General features: G+C 36.9%; 1 pseudogene; it reads right to left on the bottom strand.

The window, feature by feature from the left end:
* Positions 1 to 15,747: 15,747 nt before the first annotated feature.
* Positions 15,748 to 16,909, bottom strand: LOC111168872 (mitochondrial genome maintenance exonuclease 1 pseudogene; annotated as a pseudogene).
* Between the last annotated feature and the right edge of the window lie 5,728 nt (positions 16,910 to 22,637).

Genomic DNA, 22,637 nt, shown 5'->3' with positions numbered 1-22,637 from the left:
TTTAATTCTCACTTTGCAAACAGGATTGGATTTTGTCTATATGTAAATATTCACCTCCATGCTCTAGGTCACACACACACACCAAGGCAGCCAATAAAATTCAGAGAACAGATGAGGGCTAAGTACAGAATTCACCTTTATTGCATCCTAATTTTTAACTTGCTATTGCAAACCCATAACCTTAGAGACCTGTTTGCCAACCCCTACAGTATCTGCCTGCCCTTGATTCATTTATCTTACTTCTCTGCACTCAGATTCTTGCTTAGTAAATCCAGTTTGCCTGTGTACTTTTATGTTCCTTAGAATCCAAATTTTTTCCTCCTAGGCCAAAACATGTGCAGAAACCTTACAGTCAGTTCTACAGTACTGCCCCTGGTATTAGAGAATGTCAGTTATTCAGTGTGAAACCTGTGGACTTTGTGCTACATTTTAAATTACATCCTTTCTACAAACACAACAAAGAAACATTTTGCCTTTGTCTTTAAGTAGTTACAAAAGAAACTACAAAAAATGTGTAGTCTGCTTTCTTTCAGTTGTTGGTAACAATTAATCTATTTTATTTAATCATTTTTATTATTTTCTGGAGAACTTGAAGATAATCAAGCTCTTCTCACTTAGATGTAGATACACTTGACATTGAGGGACCTAACTCATCTGCTTCTAATTCGTCCTTTAATACTGAATTGTTAAGAACCCACAACCATAATTTCCATCTTGGTGTCCTACTGCCATTTCATCATTTTTTTCCTCACCAGGTATTCATCAAATACTCTTGGAGAACATGGTCTTGGATGGGACTCTGCTGTAGAACAGAAGGAAGTATACTGAGTGCAGAGCTTTTCTTCATAAGAAGAAAATGGCTAATTTTTTTTCTATTTTTTTGAGGTGGTTATTCACATACACAATTAAGAAACAATTTATCAGGCTGCATTTCTCTCTTGAACATGACATTATTTTATTCAGAAGGCATAGCAAAAGTACCATCAGAATCAGCTGAAGAACTCTTTAAAATAATGATATATCAGCCACTGGATGATTCCACATATTTTGAGGGGTATGTATGAACTGATGCTTGTAAAAACAACCGAGGTGAATCCAATGTAAAGCTAGATTTGACAGCCCAAGTGTAAATGACAAATGTCAGCAGGCTTAAACCACAAATATGAACCATGGGGGAATCTCAACAGACTCAAGATCTTCTTTGCTTTTCAGGTTCAGAAATGAACTTTTATGAATGCACCATGGGAATAATAAGTCCTGAGAATAATTTACCCTGATCAACTTTTTATTTGTAAAGAAAATAATAATTTAAACACCAGCAGGAAAAGCAAAAAATAACACACAAGGGAATGCCCGTAATGTTATCAGCTAATTTCTCAGCAGAAACTCTACAGGCCAGAAGGGAGTGGCACAATATACTTACATTGGTGAAAGGGAAGAACGTACAACCAAGAATAGTGTTCTCAGCAAAGCTTTCATTCAGATTTGATGGAGAAATCAAAAGCTTTACAGACAAGCAAAAGCTAAGAGAATTCAGCATCACCAAACTGGCTTTGAATCAAATGCTAAAGAAGCTTCTCTATGTGGGGGGAGAAAAAGAGGCCACAACTAGCAAAAAGAAAAGTACAAATGGAAAAGTTCACAGGTAAAGGCAAATATACAGTAAAAGTAAGAAATCACCCACACACAAATATGAAAGCAAACCCAGCAACTGTGAGTAGAGGAGAGTACAAATGCAGGAAGTGGAACTTAAAAGACCAGCAGCTTAAAGCCACCTTGTATATATACAGAGTGCTGTATCAAAACTTCATGGGAGGGCTTCCCTGGTGGTGCAGTTGTTGAGAGTCTGCCTGCCAATGCAGGGGACACGGGTTTATGCCCCGGTCCGGGAAGATCCCACATGCCGCGGAGTGGCTAGGCCCATGAGCCATGGCCACTGAGCCTGCATGTCTGGACCCTGTGCTCTGCAATGGGAGAGGCCACAACAGTGAGAGGCCCGCGTACCACAAAAAAAAAAAAAAACTTCATGGGAAATGCAAACCATAAAGCTACAATAAATACACACACACACACACACACTCACACACAAAACAACTAAACACAACACTAAAGATGGTCATTAAAACACAAGAGAACAGAACAAAAGAGGAAGGAAAGAAAAAGACCTACAAAAACAAACCCAAAACAATTAAGAAAATGGCAATAGGAGCATACATATTGAAAATTACCTTAAATGTAAATGGATTAAATGTTCCAAGCAAAAGACACAGATTGGCTGAATGGATATAAAAACAAGACCAACTTCAGACCTAGGAAATCATACAGACTGAAAGTGAGGGAATGAAGAAAGATATTCCATGTAAATGGAAATCAAATAAAAGCTGGAGTAACAATACTCACATCAGACAATACAGACTTTAAAATAAAGACTATTACAAGAGAAAAGGAAGGACACTACATAATGATCAAGGGATCAATCCAAGAAGAAGATATAACAATTGTAAATATATCTTCACCCAACATAGGAGCACCTCAATACATAAGGCAAATGCTAACAGCCATAAAAGGGGAAATCAAAAATAACAAAATAATAGTGGGGGATTTTAACACCCCACTTACAACAATGGACAGATCATCCAGACAGAAAATCAGTAAGGAAACACAAGCTTTAAATTATGAATTAGACCAGATAGATTTAATTGATATTTATAGGACTTTCCATCCAAAAGCAGCAGAATACACTTTCTTCTCAAGTTCACATGGAACATTGTCCAGGATAGATCATATCTTGGGCCACAAAATATGCCTTTGTAAATGAAAAAAGAAAAATTGAAATTTTATCAAGCATCTTTTCTGACCACAACACTATGAGACTAGAAATCAATTATAGGAAAAAAAAAACTGTGAAAAACACAAACACATAGAGACTAAACAATATGTTACTAACAATATGGATCACTGAAGAAATCAGAGATAAAATTAAAAATTACATGGAGGCAAATGCCAATGAAAACACAAAGATCCAAAACCTATGGGACATAGCAAGAATAGTTCTAAGAGGGAAGTTTATGGCAATACAATCTTACCTCAAGAAACAAGAAAACCTCAAATAAACAACATAGCCTTACACCTAAAACAGCTAGAGAAAGAACAAAATTTACAGATAGTATAAGGAAAGAAATTGTAAAGACCAGAGCAGAAATAAATGAAATACAGGCAAAGATCGATGAAACTAAAAGCTGGCTCTTGAAAAAGTAAACAAAATTGATGAACATTTAGCCAGACTCATCAGGAGAAAAAGCGAGAGGACTCAAATCAATAAAATTAGAAATGAAAAAGGAGAAGTTACAATGGACATCACAAAAATACAAAGAAACGGAAGAGACTACTATAAGCAAATATATGACAATAAAATGGACAACCTAGAAGAAATGGACAAATTCTTATAAAGGTACAACCTTCCAAGACTGAACCAGAAAGAAACAGAAAATATGAAAAGACCAATCACAAGTAATGAAATTGAAACTGTGATATAAAAAACTCCCAACAAACAAAAGTTCAGAACCAGATGGCTTCACAGGTGAATTCTATCAAACATTTAGAGAAGAGGAAACACTAATCCTTCTGAAACTCTTCCAAAAAATTGCAGAGGAAGAACACTCCCAAGCTCATTCAATGAGGCTACCATCACCCTGATACCAAAACCAAAGACAACAAAAAATAAAATTACAGGCCAATATCACTGATGAACATAGAAGCAAATATTCTCATCAAAATACTAGAAAACCAAATCTGACAATACATTGAAAGTATCATGCACCATGATCAAGTGGGATTTATCCCAGGGATAAAAGGATTCTTCAATATATGCAAATCAATCAATGTGATTTGCCACATTAACAAACTGAAGAATAAAAACCATATGATCATTGCAACAGATGCAGAAAAAGCTTTTGACAGAATTCAACACCATTTATGATAAAAAGCTCTCCAGAAAGTGGGCTTAGAAGGAGTATACCTCAACATAATAAAGGCCATATATGAAAAACCTGTGGCTAACATCATACTCAAAAGTAAAACCTGAAAGCTCTTCCTTTAAGATCAAGAACAAGACAAGGATGTCCATTCTCACCACTTTTATTCAGCATAGTTTAGGAAGTCCTAACCATGACAGTCAGAGAAGAAAAAAAGAAAAGGAATCCAGATTGGAAAGTAGAAGTAAAAGTGTCACTCTTTGCAGATGACATGATACTATACATACAAAGTTCTAAAGATGCTACCAGAAAACTATTAGAGCTCGTCAATGAATTTGGTAAAGTTGCAGGATACAATATTAATATGTAGAAATGTCTTGCATTCCCATACACTAACAAAGAAAGATCAGAAAAGAAATTAAGGAAAGAATCCCATTTACCATCACACCAAAAAAAAAAAAAAAAATCTAAGAATGAACCTAAGGAAGCAAAATCCTGTACTCAGAAAACTGTAAGATACTGATGAAAGAAATCAAAGATGAAACAAACAGTTGGAGAGATATACCATGTTATTGGATTGGAAGCATCAATACTGTCAAAATACCACCCAAAGCAATCTACAGATTCAATGCAATCCCTATCAAATTACCAATGGCATTTTCCCCAGAACTAGAACAAAAATTTTACAATTTGTATGAAGACACAAAAGACCTGGAATAGCCAAAGTAATCTTGAGAAAGAAAAAGAGCTGGAGGAATCAGGCTCCCTAACTTCAGACTATACTACAAAACTACTCTCAACAAAACAGTATAGTGCTGGCACAAAAACAGAAATATACATCAATGAAACAGGATAGAAAGTCCAGAGATAAACCCATGTACCTATGGTCACCTAATCTATGACAAAGGAGTCAAAAATATACAATGGAGAAATGACAGTCTCTTCAATAAGTGGTGTTGGGAAAATGGACAGCTACATGTAAGAGAATGAGATTAGAACACTACCCAACACCATACACAAGAATAAACTCAAAATGGATTAAAGACCTAAATGTAAGGCCAGATACTATAAATCTCTTATAGGTAAACAAAGGCAGACACTCTCTGACATAAATGCAACAATATCTTTTTTTTTCAGCCACCTAGAGTGGTAAAAATAAAAACAAAAATAAACAAGTGGGACTCATTAAACTTAAAAGCTTCTGCACAGCAAAGGAAGCCATAAGCAAAATGAAAAGGCAGCCCTCAAAATGGGAGAAAATATTTGCAAATGAAGCAACTGACAAGGAATTAATTTCCAAAATATACAAACAGCACATGCAGCTCCATATCAAAAAAAAAAACAGCCCAATAAAAAAATGGGCAGAAGATCTAAATAGATATTTTTCCAAAGAAGACATACAGATGGCCAAGAGACACATGAAAAGCTGCTCAACATCACCAATTATTAGAGAAATGCAAAGCAAATCTATAGCAAGGTATCACCTGACACCAGGAAGAATGGCCATCATCAAAAAATCTACAAACAATAAATGCTAGACAAGGTGTGAAGAAAAGGGAACCCTCCTACACTGTTGTTGGGAATGTAAATTGTTACAGCCACTATAGAGAACAGTATGGCGTTTCCTTAAAAAGCTAAAAATAAAGCTCCCATATGACCCAAAAGTCCCACTCCTGGGTGTATATCAGGAGAAAACCATAATTCAAAAAGATACATGCACCCCAATGTTCATTGCTACACTATTTACAATAGCCTGGACATAGAAGCAACCTAAACGTCCATCAACAGAGAAATGGATAAAGAAGTTGTGGTACACATGTACCATGGAATATTACTCAGCCATAATAAAGAACAAAACAATGCCACATGCAGCAACACGGATGGACCTAGAGATAGTCATCCTGAGTGAAGTAAGTTAGACAGAGAAAGACAAATACAGCATGATATCACTTATATGTGGAATCTAAAAGAAATGGTACAAATAAACTTATTTACAAAACAAATGGAATCACAGATGTAGAAAACAAATATATGGTTACTGGGGGGAAGAGGGGAGGGATAAATTGGGAGATTGTGATTGACACCTGCACAGAACTATATTTAAAATAGATAACTAACAGCACAGTGAACTCTACTCAATACTCTCTAATTACCTATATGGGCAAAGAATCTAAAAAAATAATCAATAAATGAATATGTATAACTGACTCACTTTGCTGCACACCTGAAACTAAAACAATATTTTGCATCAACTGTACTTCAATAAAAATAAAATAAAATAAAAATATAAAAACCAGAAATGCTAATTTACAGTGAAAGTTATTCTTTTTCAAATGACCAGAAACTTCTTTTCTGCTATTCCAAGAAACGTTTCTATTATCAAGATACAAGCAAACAGAATAAGAAAGCACACTGGTAAATAGGAAAATAAAAATAGAAAAGCAGAGCATGAAACAGAATATAAGGAATTGGAGAGGGTTGTGGAAAATTTTACTCAGAGTATTGTGTTTTTCTTTCTGATGATTAAAATACTCACTTTCCAGATAACATTTATATCTCCTTAGTCATTCCTGACTTATTCCTGTCATGTAATTGCTCTTCAATTAATTATCTTGATTCCATATAGACCACCTTTCTTTTTTCTTTTTTTTTTTTTTTTTTGCGGTACACGGGCCTCTCACTGTTGTGGCCTCTCCCGTTGCAGAGCACAGGCTCCGGATGCGCCGGCCCAGCGGCCATGGCTCATGGGCCTAGCCGCTCTGCGGCATGTGGGATCTTCCTGGACCAGGGCACGAACCCGTGTCCCCTGCATCGGCAGGCGGTCTCTCAACCACTGCGCCACCAGGGAAGCCCCACCTTTCTTTATTATATCCTTTTTATTTTTAACATGTTTATTTGACATAATTCAATTTAGTTTCTAGGAGTTATAGATTAATCCTCTTTCTGGGATATAGTAATCTTCTTAATCTTATTTGTAACAATTTATAAATTGCCTCAGAGGGACACCTTTGGATCTCATCCTGGAATTCTCTGTTATCCGTTGGGTGATGTCATTATCCTGTCTACTTTCAGTTCTTCCACTTTTTTCAGAGAGGTATTTGAGTACTGACCTAACTGCACACTCTAGCCTTGTCATCCTTGCAATCACAGGCACATACTTAGGAGGAGACTGGCTAGAATTTGGAGGTGGGGACAAATAAAACTAACTTTCAAAAAAGAACTGACTCCACAACTTTTCCTCTCCTGGTACAGATTGCAAATCATCAGAGAGTTCTCCATACCAATGCATGCTAGGTGCTATGCTGTGGGCACATTTAGATATGAGTGTCCTAAAGGGAGTCATGATAGAAAATAATGGAGCAGAGTCCAAAATACACTTGGATTGCAATATTATTGGAAAACATGGCTAAAGCAAGTTTTGGATTCTGAGGTACATTATATTGAAGGTTTTTGCTATTAAATTGATATAATGTCCAATGATGAAATTTCTCCCACAAAGCTTCTTTGTAAGTGGTGGCATAAAATATTCTTCCATTATTGAATATGGTTTAAATCTAAAAGGATCTAAGACTGTATTGATGTATCTGTCAATATTTAACAACGCGCTGTCTTTTTTCACTTCACCATCTTTCAAAATAACTAATATATTAAATAATAAAATGAATAAGTTTTTATGAAGCAAGTAACTATATGCAGAGTTAATTTTTGATGAGATAAAAATATATAATTCCTGCCCCCAGCCCTCCAGACAGCACAAATTATTGCCAGAGCTGCTTCAGGTCTTTGCTCAAAACAACCTACCACCACCTTTAGCAGGAGTTAACATAAATCTTTAATTTGAAGGGTATAGAGATAAGAAAGGAAGCTACAAACAAATGAAAATCAAGTGGGACCAGCTCGAACAAAGATGGCAAACAAATCTGACCTCCAACAGGCCCTGAGTCTCATTATACACTGCTTTTACTATATTAGCATAATAAATAACACACCTACCAATGGCCATTACAGGACATTAAGGACCAAAGAATAATCAAAAAGGGGTGGTTTCCCACTCCCTTGAAAAACCCCTGTCCCTTCCAGATAGACTAATGCATGTGCCTCCCCATCATTAGCCTCACTCTTCCTCCCTTTGTCTTTACTCTTTAAAATTAAATCCTTCTCATCTTCTGGGTGAGAATTTGTTCTGTGAACTTAGTTTCTGCGTCTCCATTCTTTAGCCATTGAATAAAGCTTGTGCTGTGTTGATCTCAGCTTCAGTTTTATTTGGCTGCTTGAACCCAAACGGAAAAGTACCCTCCCCCACTGAAGCAGAGGACTTTGAACAGCCTAGGGCCTGAGGAGGCTCTGTACAGCTTAATTTGGAAACAAAATAATTAAGATAACAACAATCATTATTATCTAGTTACTACTATGCAAGTCATTGTGCTTAGTGTTTTCCTATTATCTCATTTAATCTTCTAAATAATCTTATATCTATTTTATACATGAGGAAACTGTTGCTGCTTAAAAGGGTTATAGTAGTTTCCCATAGGGGCATAATGATTAGCATATTAATTTAGAATGTAGGTTCAGACTTCCCAGGACTGAAGTTCAGTTGTGCCTCTAATTCTATGAACTTCGGTAGGTTACCCAAACTCCCTGTGCTTCAATTTCCTTATTTATAAAGTGACAATAATATTACCACCATGGCTTAGTGTTCTTGCTGACAATCTTACCTGTAATAAGGTTTATAAAATCCTTAGTAGAGAATATAGAAAATGTTTGATAAATTTGTCCACATAGCTAGTAAGGAGCAGCATTGCAATTTAAACTCTAACACCCCAATTTCAAAGCCCATGCCCACCTCATTCTGGCCATGGGTAAGATGAGCAAGAGAAGGAAACAGGCAGCTCTGAATTCAAATCCAGTTCCCCATTAAAACCTGAGTGAGTTTTAAGAAGTTATTTGAACGTCTCTGAGTCTCATTTAATCATATGCATATAATCTGAGTCTCATTTAATCGTATGCATATAATCTATCTAAAAGTACAATTGAGATGTAAGAAAATATGCAATGTGACTGGAATTAGAGGGCAAGATAAAACTCTTTGTCTTTTGCTCACTCCTGGTCACTTCCCTCAACGTTTCTTTTATAGGTGACATTGGAACACAGATATACACATATGAAGAAAGTGAGAAGGGAGACAGAGAATAAGTGCTGAATATAATTAGGATCACTGAAAATTGGATCAGGAAAGTTCCCAGAAAAGAAGAAAAACTGAACTAAAGGTTGGTGAGTTTAGAGAGAGAAGGAAACAAACAAATAGACATGGCTGGCGCCAAGTCAAAGATGTAGGCTGGAAAAGGGATCAGCTGCTGGAGTTCACAGTTTTATCTTCAAATTCAGTCTAACAGATTAGGAAGAATTTTTGAGCATCAAACTAGGGAGTTTGGAATTGATCCTATATGCAATGGAGATTAAAGTGCCTTCTATGGGGGATTATATAAATTCCATTAAAGATTCAGGAAGTTAGAGCTGAGAAATATCATCTGTTTTCAATCAAATTTTTCATTATATAAATCACGACAGATATTATAATAGACACAAGAAAGTCCAATTAATAAATAATTCCTATACATAGTTCTTTATTATTTACATAATCCTAATTAAATTTCTTAGAGCATCTGTATTTTTGTAATGATTCTTTTTCACATATACCAACGGAACTATTTAACTTAAAAAATATGCATGTAATAAAAGTTAATGCAATAATTAAAAGTTGACATTGTGAGAAGGGAAAGGGACTTGATTGTTATTTATTATCAATTGTTGAACAGAAAAACAATGGAACTAACAAGAGAAAAAGCTTAAGATAAATTCAAAAGAGAAGTGTCATTGTCCAGGAAGTTATTGTCTGGCAATACTTGGCTTGTAAAACTTTGGTAGAGCCCTGGGTACTCTGTCTGTCTCTGTGTCAAACAACATATGAACAGTCTTGTGATAATCCAAAAAGCCACACAAAAAGACAGGGAGTATAAAACAGAAGAAGCTCAAAGGAAGCTCTAGCTTGAAAAAGTAGAAATTTTATCTGGAAAAAGGTGACTGAGGGGTATTCTAAAATAGGTTAAAGAATTAAAAGGTGAATATTTCTTTTGGCAGTCTATTTTCTATATTTTGTGGGTTAATTATTAGATAACAAGACATATCCCTTCTGAGTTAGTGAGCTACTTCAAAGCAAGGGCAATGCAAATACTTAAATAATATTCATTTTTTCAATTATTCAGATTTAGACTAATGGCTAGAATATAGTTAGCACTAAAAAAGTTTCTTTAGTTAAGTAATTTTTGGGTAAATTGAGTTATAAAATTATTTGAAAAGATAATTGAGGGATCATCTCCTGATTTCTAGACCCATATGTCCAATTTTTTGATGGCTGTCTCCCATTATAAACCCACAGGAAACTTAAACTGAATCTATCCTATATGGAAATTTATCAGCTTTTCCAACCTGTTCCCATTCCTGTGTTCTCTCAGCAAAGAGCACCACCCCATCCACCCAGAAAAATAACTCTCTTCCAGATCTCATACATTTAATCAGTCTCTAATTTCTACAAATTTTCTTCCTATATTATTTATCAAATCCATTCCTCCATTCCCACTACTGCTGCTGGAGTCATGTCAAGCCTTCATTATTTCTTACCTAGCTTTCCCATAGCAGTTTCCTAACAGGCATCCCTTCACCCAGTAATGCCACTTCATACCTATTGTTTCATTTCTGCCAACGGGTTTTGTTTTCAAAATGCAATTCTGAATATGTCATTTCCTCTTAAAAATTATTTCCTCTTAAAAAATATTTCATGATTACCCATTGCTTTCAGGATAAAATTTTAAATGATTATCATAATGGGGCCTTGGCAATATGAACTTGGCTTCCCTCTCCATCTTCCATCTGGCCCTTCCACACCGAAGGCTCCATTATACTGAATTACCAGAAATTCCTGAAGTTATCACGTTTCCTTAGCCTTTGGTACTCCTGAATATACTGTTTCCTTTGCTTGGAAGTCTCCACTAATTCCTACTCCATGCACATTTTTAACACACATTTACTATATTCACTATTTGAGATTCAGAGTTGTCCCCATTGTCTCAGAGAAATAATTACTCATCTCCAAGATTAGATTACATTCTTCTCTTCTTTGCCTAAATAAGAACCTGGGATTAAATATCATAACCTTTAGTGTCCTTCACTCTACTGTGAGTTCCTTCAAGACAGGGTTTACCTATTTCAACTCTGTGTCCCAAAACTTAACAGGGTACCTAACAGTCATACAATTATTTATTGAATAAAAATACAGTAGAATAAAAATTAATAATATATCTGATATAGCCCTTGTGGTTTAGAGTTAAGGAAATTAAACTAGAGCTGTTATTAAGATTAGTTTGAATTAACTTAGCATTAGCCATTTTGAGAACTCAGTTCACACCATTGCTCAGTGATCTTTCTATTAAACCCTAGACAAATTCCAAGTAGCTCCAACTGTATCATTGTTTATGAAAGGTAAGTACAGGCTGTCTTTGAGAGTTCTCATACCAGTATTTACTATCACCATGTATGTCAATGCTGGTTTACCTGTTATTTTTGCGTAATTCACTTAGGTTTTTCTCTAGAGAGTTGGAGTGCTGTACTAGTAGTGCTACAGTTTATATATTAAGAAGATCAAACAACAGAAAACAACCCTAATGAAGTAATCATGGTATATATTCTAGGCTCAAACAATTTTTTTTTAAAATTTCAGTGTACCATGTGTTTTAAACAATCTTTGAAACCAGTACATTAATTATATTCTCTTCTCTACTGACTCATTAATTCAAAGACAAAAAGATAGAAACAAAAACAACTGGCATTCCCAGGATAATACAAGAGCTATCAATCCAGGTGTATTCATGAAAGCAAAACACCAGTTGATTGAAATGTTATATTTCAAACAGATGGAATAACATCATATGAACATATGTGTGTTGCGGTTTGTAAAAAAATTATATTCTAGCCTATTTGACCCTGATGCAACATCGGAAAAGAGAAATCATGTAAATCATTCCAAATAAAATAATTTTTAGGTCTTGATAACGTTCACTGAGACCTTAGAATTGACCAATCACTAGTTTAAGTTTTTTATATATATTTTTTCACTTACTTTTCATAACAATTCAATAGTAAGTATTATTATTAATCTACTTTACAGATGGGGCAACTGAGAAACAAAACAAATTATTTAAATTATTTACTAACTCTCTCAAAGTAACAAACATGTTACAGAGTCAAGATTCAAACCCAGAAAATGTTTTAATTCATTGTACTTTTTTCCTTAACTATTTCACCAGGATGGCAACAGACTGTAATCTTACAAGTTAAATAGCCATCTCTTTGAATTTTTGCTTTAAAAAATTGATGTATTTCTTTCTATCAGTGGCAAATCAGTAACCAGTCTTTACTGAATACACTTAGTATCATGTTTGATAATGGGCAATATTAATATGAATGCAAGAGAGAAATAAGTTTCTTGCCACTGATTCAGTATAGAATCTAAATTTACTTCTGGTAGAAGATAACACTAACAAATATAATACAAAAATAATTAAAATAACTGGATTAGAAGTTAGAAAATCTCTCAATTTAATGAGATAAATTTCATGATTTAAATTCAAGCCCCAGCACAACACACCATATGAAGGTCAGTATACCTTCTTCTATCCTTTGAAGATTCCAAATGTGACTTAAATTTCCCTCAGTCAATCTATATCTCCAGCTGCTTCATTTGTGTCAGGTGCTTTGAGTTTGCTCTCAGTTCCTAAGGCTGCCATTGTCTTTAAACATCCAGCTTCCACTCCATGACAGGTCTAAACAGTAGAACCCCCAACGTTTTGTGTGTAATGTAATTTTAGTAAAGAGAAGGCACAACGGAGTATAATTTCAACACAAAGCAAAAACAACGTTCAAATTTGACATGTGTCATTACATTGTGCCAAATTTTCTACCCATTGCAGAGTTTCTCTCTGGCATGTTCTTACTCTCTGGAAAAAATCATATAAATAATTTCAAATAACAGTTTAAAAACAAATATTGATATTAATAAGCCCCTGGCTTCAGATTTTGTCACAATAATTTCTTCCTTCTTCTTCACATTTCACTTATTCTTCTCATTTGAAGACTCTTCACTTCCCATAAAATAATTTTCTTTGCTTTTTACTTTATTTTCCTTTTATGCTTTTCTAAGAATGTTAAAATATTTCTAGAGAAAATTTCAAACATTACATTAAAGTATGAATTAAAAATTTATTTTTGGTGTCTTTTTGGTTTTTAGAAATGTCACCAAACTTTTAATTTTAGCTACCTTGAGGGGAGAGTAAAAGGAGACATTTGATATAAATATATTAAAATTTTATTTACTAAGAAAAGCATATATTTTTAATTCTGTGATTTGATACTATGTACACTTACAGTAGTGTAAAATAGGAAAAGATGGCAGCAAGTTCTGGGAGGTAAGAGAGAGAGAGAGAAAGGAGAAACAGTTGGGAACAGAGAGAGGAAAAGGGAAAGATAAAAAGGAAAATATATAAGCACATTAGCCATGAATATATGACATGGAAACATAGAGAAGAGAAGATAGAAAACAAAAATTAAAAAATGAGATCTGGAGTCATATATAATTATATTGACCAAGTGAGCTTCCATGTTGTTTAATCTTTAACTATAGGCTTTAGAAATGTTATTAATTGAATATAAATATTAATTGACTATGAATAATCATACTTTTTCCACCTGCTTTTATTTTATCAAGCTAAGATTTTTCCCTAGATCAGTAGAACTCAAACTTTTTGGTCTTAGTTTCATTCCCTTCACTTGAAAATTACTAAAGACCCCAAATAACTTTTGATTATATGGATAATTTCTATTGATATGTACCATATTATAAATTAAAACTACATTTTTATAAAACTGAACTAATTTATTAAAAAGGTATAATAAATATTAATTTAAAATATATCATAACAAGTAACTTTAAAAAATTTATGTCTCTAGATAAATTGAGAAGAATGACATTATTTTACTTATTTTTAAATTTCCAAAGATACCTAGCTTAAAAGATGTTTGGAGTCACCTATTTACTTCTGTATTCAACATGCTTCAGTATATTTTGGTTGAGTATATGAAAAAAAAAATATCCATTTTAATACAGATAGGAAGTTGGAGAAAGAGAGAATCTCATTAATCCTGTGAAAGAGTCTCTCAGACTGCTAGGGGTTACATGACCATACTTTGAGAACCACTGCTCTAGACAGAATAAAAACAATTCAATTCTGTAAGTGTTAATAGAACAAAGAAGCAACCACCTGTGTCATCTGCTAGCAAAGTTCTTCCAGTCCCCAAGTAGACAAGGCCCTGAGCTATCAGCTGTTTGGAAGCCAGTATAAGAAGTCCAGCTGTAGGCAGACCTCATCTCAGGGCTGTACTGGGGTGGAAACATGTTTGTCTTAGAGGTTGGATGAAATCCAGCCTAGGTAGTGGATCGAGCAAGTGGAAAAAGAACAAATGTTCATGTCACCATAACAAATCCAACATAAAGAACCAACCTGTGATATGTTGAAATTTAATAATAAAATCTCCCCTAAACTGTGCATCTCCTTCAAATTTATTTTGTGTCAGATAATTTTGTTGACTAATTCTAACCCCCATGTATTTTTTCATTGAACAGATGTCATAGCAGGTCCAATTCATTTAATACTTTTTTAATTGTAAAATTTATTATTCAAACTAAAATATAACGTTGCATTATTATTTTTCTTTTTACTTTACTCACATCTTGTATTTGATTTCTTATAATTAATGGCTAATGAAGGAAAAAGGTGTTTGTAGCACACTACTATTTTAAGACAGCAACTGTAATTTAAATGCTAACCTACTCCATAAAACAGGGAGCCTTCCCCCAAGGCTGTAGTGGGCATTTATTTAAGTTTCCTGAACCCAGTGACAACTAATCAATTTTATTACTTATCAAACATAGAAAAAATTACATGTTATTATTTTTCCCCATAGCTGGAAAATTCAACAAACAATAAATACATTTTCTCCACGTACACAATTCCTTGACTCAAACCAGAAGATAGCTACCAAAATACCTACAATTACGATTCTCAGACTGGAGCCTGGCTGCTCCTGAGTGTTATTTGGTGGGATGCCAAGGGGCATAGACTACGATATAGTGAGTATACTCCATCTTTCCAGAGAGCAATGTTTACTTGAGGCTAAGAAATCACGTTTATTTTTCAAAAATGTCAAATGGGAGCTTTTTCCCCCCAAATGAAATACAGGGGACCCCATACATAAAAGTTTTAGGAGCCCGCACTGGCAGCAGTAGTTAGCTGATACGAATTCTCACTGCACATACACACTGTGGGTGCACAGCCCTCCCTGCTGGCGTGCCCCGGGGGAAATGCTCTGCGCACTAGGCCTCACCACCCTGAATCTCTCAGTTCAAAGACTGGGCATCCTGCCCGGAACACAGAAAGGTCTACAGGGGTCCAAGAGGCACCAACACTGTGCCAATGCTGTTTACCATTTTTTTGGGTAAATGCTAGTCAGAGGTAGCAGAGCTGGTCTTTTATGTGCCGAAGTTTGGCTTTTTAATTTAACTTTTCCGGCTTTGCCTTTTTGGTTGCAATAAATTTCAACAAATTACTAGTTCAGCTTGTGTTACTGCAGCTCTCAGACCCTGTGGCACCTCATTCTAGATCACAGGAAACAGCAATAAATCTTCCCAAACTGTGAGAAAGTCCTGAACGTTCCCACACAGCTTCCTGCCCCTAATCTAGTTTCTGAATATTCAGGTTCTTTTCCTTCTTTGTATATTCTTCTAGTCGAAGTCACTTTGCCTAGTACTGGGAGCAGAGCTCTGCGTCCATGAAATGTGGGTGGGCGGGGGACCCGTCTTTCTAGGCCACCACGATCAAGCCACACTGAACCTGAAAGCTGTAGTTGGCCTTATGGTTTATGGCACTGACATACACCACGGCTTGCAGCGGGTTGTCAAATGTATTTCGGATGAAAGGCTTTGGTTTCTCAGATGTCTTCCGATCAGTCACACACAGCTTGCCCTGATAATCAGCCACACAGTGCAGCAGACCTACATACTTTAGGGTCTCACATTTAACAGCATTTTCCAGAGCCCACACTCCACTGACATTTCTCAGAACATGCTGGACCCTTTGGATGTAGCCAGATTTGAGGAGATTTTCATCTCTCTCTCTTAAGTTTCCCTGGGGTGAAAGTATGCTTTCCAAGGCTTCATGAAACCATTTCCCTTGTAAAAACATGTTTGAAGTATATTCTGCAAGACAATCCTCTCTCAGTTCCAGAATCACCCACTGTTTCCACCTCTCCAGACAGGAAATCTGTTCTGAGTTCATGGTCTGCTGAAGGACTCGGGTCACCCTTGGTATCATATTCCTTTGCAAAGGGATTTTCAGAGGAACTGTGAGATCATTTGGTTTAACGCTTTTCTCCGGATTGAAGAGAGGACCCCAGTTTCGTGGACCTCCTGCCTCTTCTTCTTGCTTTGGGGCCTTACACTTCCTCACAGGTCCATAGAGTAAAGCATCTTCCTCGAACAAAGGCTGTGGAGTCTGAGCGTGGCCTCTAAATGACAAGACAGACCTTACTAAATCAGAGTACTTTTTTGGGTCCTCTTCTTCATAACGGCTCACTTTTTTCTTCCCGCCACACATATAAGAGGAAGTGGAGAAGACCACACTGGGGGCTGGTTCTACAGAAAACCCCTTTGAACTTATAAGCTGCCTGCAGATGGTCTGAAATACCTTCATCTTTAGATTTTTTTCACATCCCTCTAGTCTACTCCTAATGTCAAGGGTCTTCTTAATTTTTGCTTTCCTCGGAAGCCGGCACGCTCTGTCGTCTCCAGGGCATGACGACACCGTGGGCTGGTACTTTAGTTGGTCCCGCGCTTTGCTCTTGACTTAGGCCCTTGCATTAATTTTTTAATATTTCATCTATCTGGGTTTGCTCCATCATTCCAGCCTAACGGGATTACAATAAAATTTGCTTCTGAAACCCAGTCTATTAGCTTTTAAATTTAATTTTATGTCATTTTACACTGTTGTGGATAAAAAGCATATAGTTTAAAATTATGTATAAACCAAAAAATGCCCTGAAGGAGTATAGTATTATAAAGGTTATAATTATTATTTAGAAATCATCTAGGTAAGGCCAAGGAAAAAGTGTGACTTTTATTTAGAGTATAGTCCATCTCCCTTTTCAGAGCTTTTTCTGCCTGGCTGAAGCAGGACTGTAAAACCTGATAGAAGATAATTGAAACTGCACTCCTTCTTGCATGGGACTCAAACCCAGCTAAAACTCAGATTGGGACTTGAACGTATGATTCCTGACTAGGAGGGGCCTCAAACACACTGTCTTGATTAAAACTGCTCACTTGTTTTCAGGACTTAGTGAAGCTCAGGTTCTTTTGTCTCATTCTTTGCAGAAAAGAATTCACTGTGGGGCAAAGAGTGAATTTATTAGCATAGGATAATTGTGAGCAATACAAGTAAACTGGCAAGGGAGCACAGCAGCCCCAAGAACAAAGAGTACTAAACTTTTATAATCAAAGAAAAAGTGGGGAGGGGAGAAGACCATCTTCTTCCTCATTCTTGGGCAGACGTCAAGGCTTACATTATTAGTTCATCCCTTGGCCTTTTATGGTTTAACTGTGACTCTCATGGCACTATTTAAATCATATGTATATTAACAAGAGGGTAGTAACATATACTAAAATATGGTAATTCATCTCAGGTTTCCGTATATTGTCCCCTTTCAACTAGTTTTTTCTTTTTCCCCTTTCACCTATATTTCTGTCTTGGCTACATGCAGAAATGCTACTCTTCAAGGACTATTAACTCTCTGACTTCATGTAACAAGATTCAGGCCCCATATCTATTGTCTTGTGTTTTGATTATCAGGACTTCTGGCTTGAGTGTGTCTGACACTTGATACACCTGGTCTTCCTTCAAGGAAGTGCAGATTGTTGCTAGGTTACTGGATTCTTTTCTTGAGTGATCATTAGCTTACAACAGTTTCCCAAACTCCCTTAAAATTCCCTTTCTGTCCTTAATTTCCTAGTGGGATTTTTAAACTGACTATTTAATTATACTACTCTATCCCTATCATAATGATGTTTTCAAAAGAGAGTAAAGGAACCCAGAATCAAGCAAAGCACAAAGCACTGAATGGGAAATTTCAGGCAGAAAGAAGAAATATGTAATGGGGCAGGAGAAAATTGTTCAAACCCTCCAATGCTCTTCTGGTAATGTAAGCAGCTGACTAGTTTAGGGCAGGAAAATTCTCTTCCTGTACGCATCTTAGGTTCTCACACTGGGGCCCCGTAATTTGGACTGACAAAAGATGTTAGCAAGAGAAAACATATACATTTATTTAAGTTTTATATGACTCTGGAAACTTCATTATAAAATGAAGACCTGAAGAAGTGGTTAAGCTTGAGCATTTTTATAGTAGATTTGATGAAGTGTGGGAAGTCATGGAAAAATGTAATAGGATAAAAGGGTATGATGAGCTAAGGGTGGTAAATTGGAGGAACTTAGCAAGTCCTGTTAGTTCTGAGTCTCTCAGCATCCCTCCTTTAGAGATAAAGATCTTTTTTTTCCTCCAGGTATGGCAGGGACAGCTCTCAGAAGAGGGTCTTATAACCTGCTTCAAGAAAGATAGGGGAGGTCTTTCCTGTACCTGTCATTTCTCACATCCCTTCACCTTAAAATGTTCACCATGTCAAGATGTCATATTTTGGGATAGCATGTTCTGAACCCTGTCACTAGCCTATGACCTAGTCTACAAAGTGTATTACAAAATTTCTAGAAAAAAATGGAGATTCATCAAATAAAGGAAAATGCTTAGCAAAGATACAATATTATAATAAACATTTAAATCACAGGTGTTTCATGGTTGGGACACCTTCTAAAACTATGAAAGAAAAACTTTCAGCCCCAAGGCATATGTTGTATATTAGTTACTAACATGATAAAATACCAGGAAATGCTTTAATGCAGGATCAGTTTGTCAAATAGAGTAAATTCTTACTATAGCAAATAATAAGAATATGAATTCTGTTATAGACTAGATTTTAATGTCTATGATAACTCCCAGGGTAAATTATACACATTATAAAATCTGAGCACTTTGGGACACTTTCTGCCCCATCACTCATTCACATGAATGAGACTCCAGTAATTATCTCCATTAATTATTATACTCTTTAAAATGGAGCTAAAGGGGAAGATATATTTACCTGTGTTAGTACATGTGTGCAGGATATCAACAAAATTTTATTTATCTAAGGAGATGAGGTTTATACTAAATGATAAAATACTTGGGAAATTATTGGTGAAAATATAGTTTTCTTTTTTGTTTCATTAAGTACAAATTAAACTGTCAGTATAGACCAAATAAGTAATGACTGGTAATACTGAGTTTTAATATCTATCACTTCTTTGTGTGTCCCATCAATCATTCTTGAAAATCACTCAGTGAAGATAAATATAATTTTTAATATCCTGAAAATTATAATTTGTATGTTAGCAGAAGGTTTATGAGGAGAAGAAAATAAAGGGAAGTGACTGACAGCATTCCACAGAAGGGGAAATCCTCAGAAAAATGGAGAATTTTGAAAGCTGCCTCTCCCATGTACTGACAACACCCTAGCTTAGTGTCATACCCCCAAACAAATGGTGCCATTTTCTAATCTATTCCTCAACCTCCAAATCTCAATCCCTTCATTCTCAACCATCCTCATCCTATATCCACACATGTATAGGAATATGGGAACACACCAGGCCTTCAATAAATTTATAACTAAGTGAGCAAATTAAATTACATTCTCACATTACCTGTACACCTTTGAACGATGATGGTTCTGTTCTAAGAAAATAATCATGAGTGAAGAAAACCCAACTCTTGAAGGCATAGGTTTGGCAATTCCTTGGGTTACTGCATCCAGATATAAATATGTTAATTATGCAATTAATTTACAAGTCACCAAACCACTGTTGCTGAATTCCTCTTTCTAAACGTTAATTTTATATAATATTAGAACCTGTAATACCCTTAGAGAAAACAGAAAAGAACCCCATTCGTGTTAGAAATGCATAAATTAGTAAAAAAAAGAATAGTGGCATTAGAGTGGAGATTAGGACTCCTCTTACCTAATTTCTGATTCAGCATTCCTTCCAGTCTACCCAACAGTTCAAACTCTTCAATATTAACTGCTATAAAGAGTGAGAGGAGAAGATGGCTGAAGAGTAAGACGCGGAGATCACCTTCCTCCCGACAGATATACCAGAAATACATCTACATGTGGAACAACTCCTACAGAACACCTACTGAACACTGGCAGAAGACCTCAGACCTCCCAAAAGGCAAGAAACCCCCCACGTACCTGGATAGAGCAAAAGAAAATAGAATAAAGAGAGACAAAAGGATAGGGATGGGATCTGCACCAATGAGAGGGAGCTGTGAAGGAGGAAAGGTTTCCACACACTAGGAAGCCCCTTCGTGGGCGGAGACTGCGGTAGGCGGAGGGGGAAAGCTTCGGAGCCATGGAGGAGAGCACAGCAACAGGGGTGCGGGAGGCAAAGCGGAGAGATTCCCGCACAGAGGATCAGTGCTGACCGGCACTCACCAGCCCAAGAGGCTTGTCTGCTCCCCCAACGGGGCAGGCGGGGCTGGGACCAGAGGCTTGGGCTTCGGTCGGAACGCAGGGAGAGGACTGGGTTTGGCGGTGGGAACACAGCCTGCAAGAGATTAGTGCACCACGGCTGGCCGGGAGGGACTCTGGGGAAAAGTCTGGACCTGCTGAAGAGGCAAGAGAATTTTTCTTCCCTCTTTGTTTCCTGGTGCACGAGGAGAGGGGATTAAGAACGCTGCTTAAAGGAGCTCCAGAGACGGGCGCGAGCCGCAGCTAAAAGCGCAGATCCCAGAGACAGGCATGAGACGCTAAGGCTGCTGCTGCCGCCACCAAGAAGCCTGTGTGTGAGCACAGGTCACTATCCACACACCCCTTCCGGGGAGCCTGTGCAGCCCACCACTGCCAGGGTCCCGGGATCCAGGGACAACTTCCCCAGGAGAACGCACAGCACGCCTAAGGCTGTCACGCTGGCCTCTGCCACCGCAGGTTGGCCCTGCACTCCATGCCCTTCCCTCCTGCCGGCCTGAGTGAGCCAGAACCCCCAAATCAGCTGCTCCTTTAACCCCATCCTCTCTGAGCTAAGAACAGACGCCCTCCAGCGACCTACACACAGAGGCAGGGCCAAATCCAAAGCTGAGCCCCTGGGAGCTGGGAGAACAAAGAAGAGAAAGGGAAATCTCTCCCAGCAGCCTCAGAAGCAGCGGATTAAAGCTCCACAGTCAATTTGATGTACCCTGCATCTGTGGAATACATGAAGAGACAACAAATCATCACAAATTAAGGAGGTGGACTTTGAGAGCAAGATTTATGATTTTTTCCCCTTTTCCTTTATTTGTGAGTGTGTATGTGTATGCTTCTGTGTGAGATTTTGTCTGTATAGCTTTGCTTCCACCATTTGTCCGAGCATTCTACCCACCCGTTTTTTGTTTGTTTGTTTGTTTGTTTTTTAGTTTTTTTCTTAATAATTACTTTTTATTTTAATAACTTTATTTTACTTTATCTTCATTCTTTCTTTCCTTCCTTCCCTCCTTTAGACAACGAATCATCACAAAATGAGGAGGTGGACTTTGAGAGCAAGATTTATGAATTTTTCCCCTTTTCCTCTTTTCATCAGTGTGCATGTGAATGCTTCTGTGTGAGATTTTGTCTGTATAGCTTTGGTTCCACCATTTGTCCTAGGGCTCTATCCGTCCGTATTTTTTGTTTGTTTGTTTCTTTGTTTTTTCTCTTAATAATTATATTTTTATTTTAATAACTTCATTATATTTTATCTTTATTTTATTTTACTGTAACTTCTTTCTTTCTTTTGTCCTTCCTTCCCTACTTCCTTCCTTCCTTCTCGCTCCCTACCACACTTCCTCCCTCCATCATTTCTTTCTTTCTTTTTTTCTTTCTTTCTACTTATACTAATTCTTTCTTTCTACTTTTTACCCCTTTTAATCTGAGCCATGTGGATGAAAGGCTCTTGGTGCTCCAGCCAGGAGTCAGTGCTGTGCCTCTGAGGTGGGAGGGCCAACTTCAGGACACTGGTCCACAAGAGACCTCCCAGCTCCACATAATATCAAATGGCAAAAATCTCCCAGAGATCTCCATCTCAACACCAGCACCCAGCTTCACTCAATGACCAGCAAGCTACAGTGCTAGACATCCTATGCCAAACATCAAGGAAGACAGGAACACAATCCCACCCATTAGCAGAGAGGCTGAATAAAATCATAATAAGTCCACAAACACCCCAAAACACACCACCAGTCGTGGACCTGCCCACTAGAAAGACAAGATCCAGCCCCATCCACCAGAACACAGGCACTAGTCGCCTCCACCAGGAAGCTTACACAACCCACTGAACGAACCTTAGCCACTGGGGACAGACACCAAAAACAATGGGAACTACGAACCTGCAGCCTGCAAAAAGGAGA

The sequence above is a fragment of the Delphinapterus leucas genome, chromosome 14 (genome assembly GCF_059928025.1).
Source record: "Delphinapterus leucas isolate spDelLeu-1000000601 "Yukka" chromosome 14, BTC_Dleu_Yukka2, whole genome shotgun sequence".
NCBI lineage: Eukaryota > Metazoa > Chordata > Mammalia > Artiodactyla > Monodontidae > Delphinapterus > Delphinapterus leucas.
Note: the sequence above shows the minus strand (reverse complement) of the source record. Positions and strands in the feature narration are given on the sequence as shown.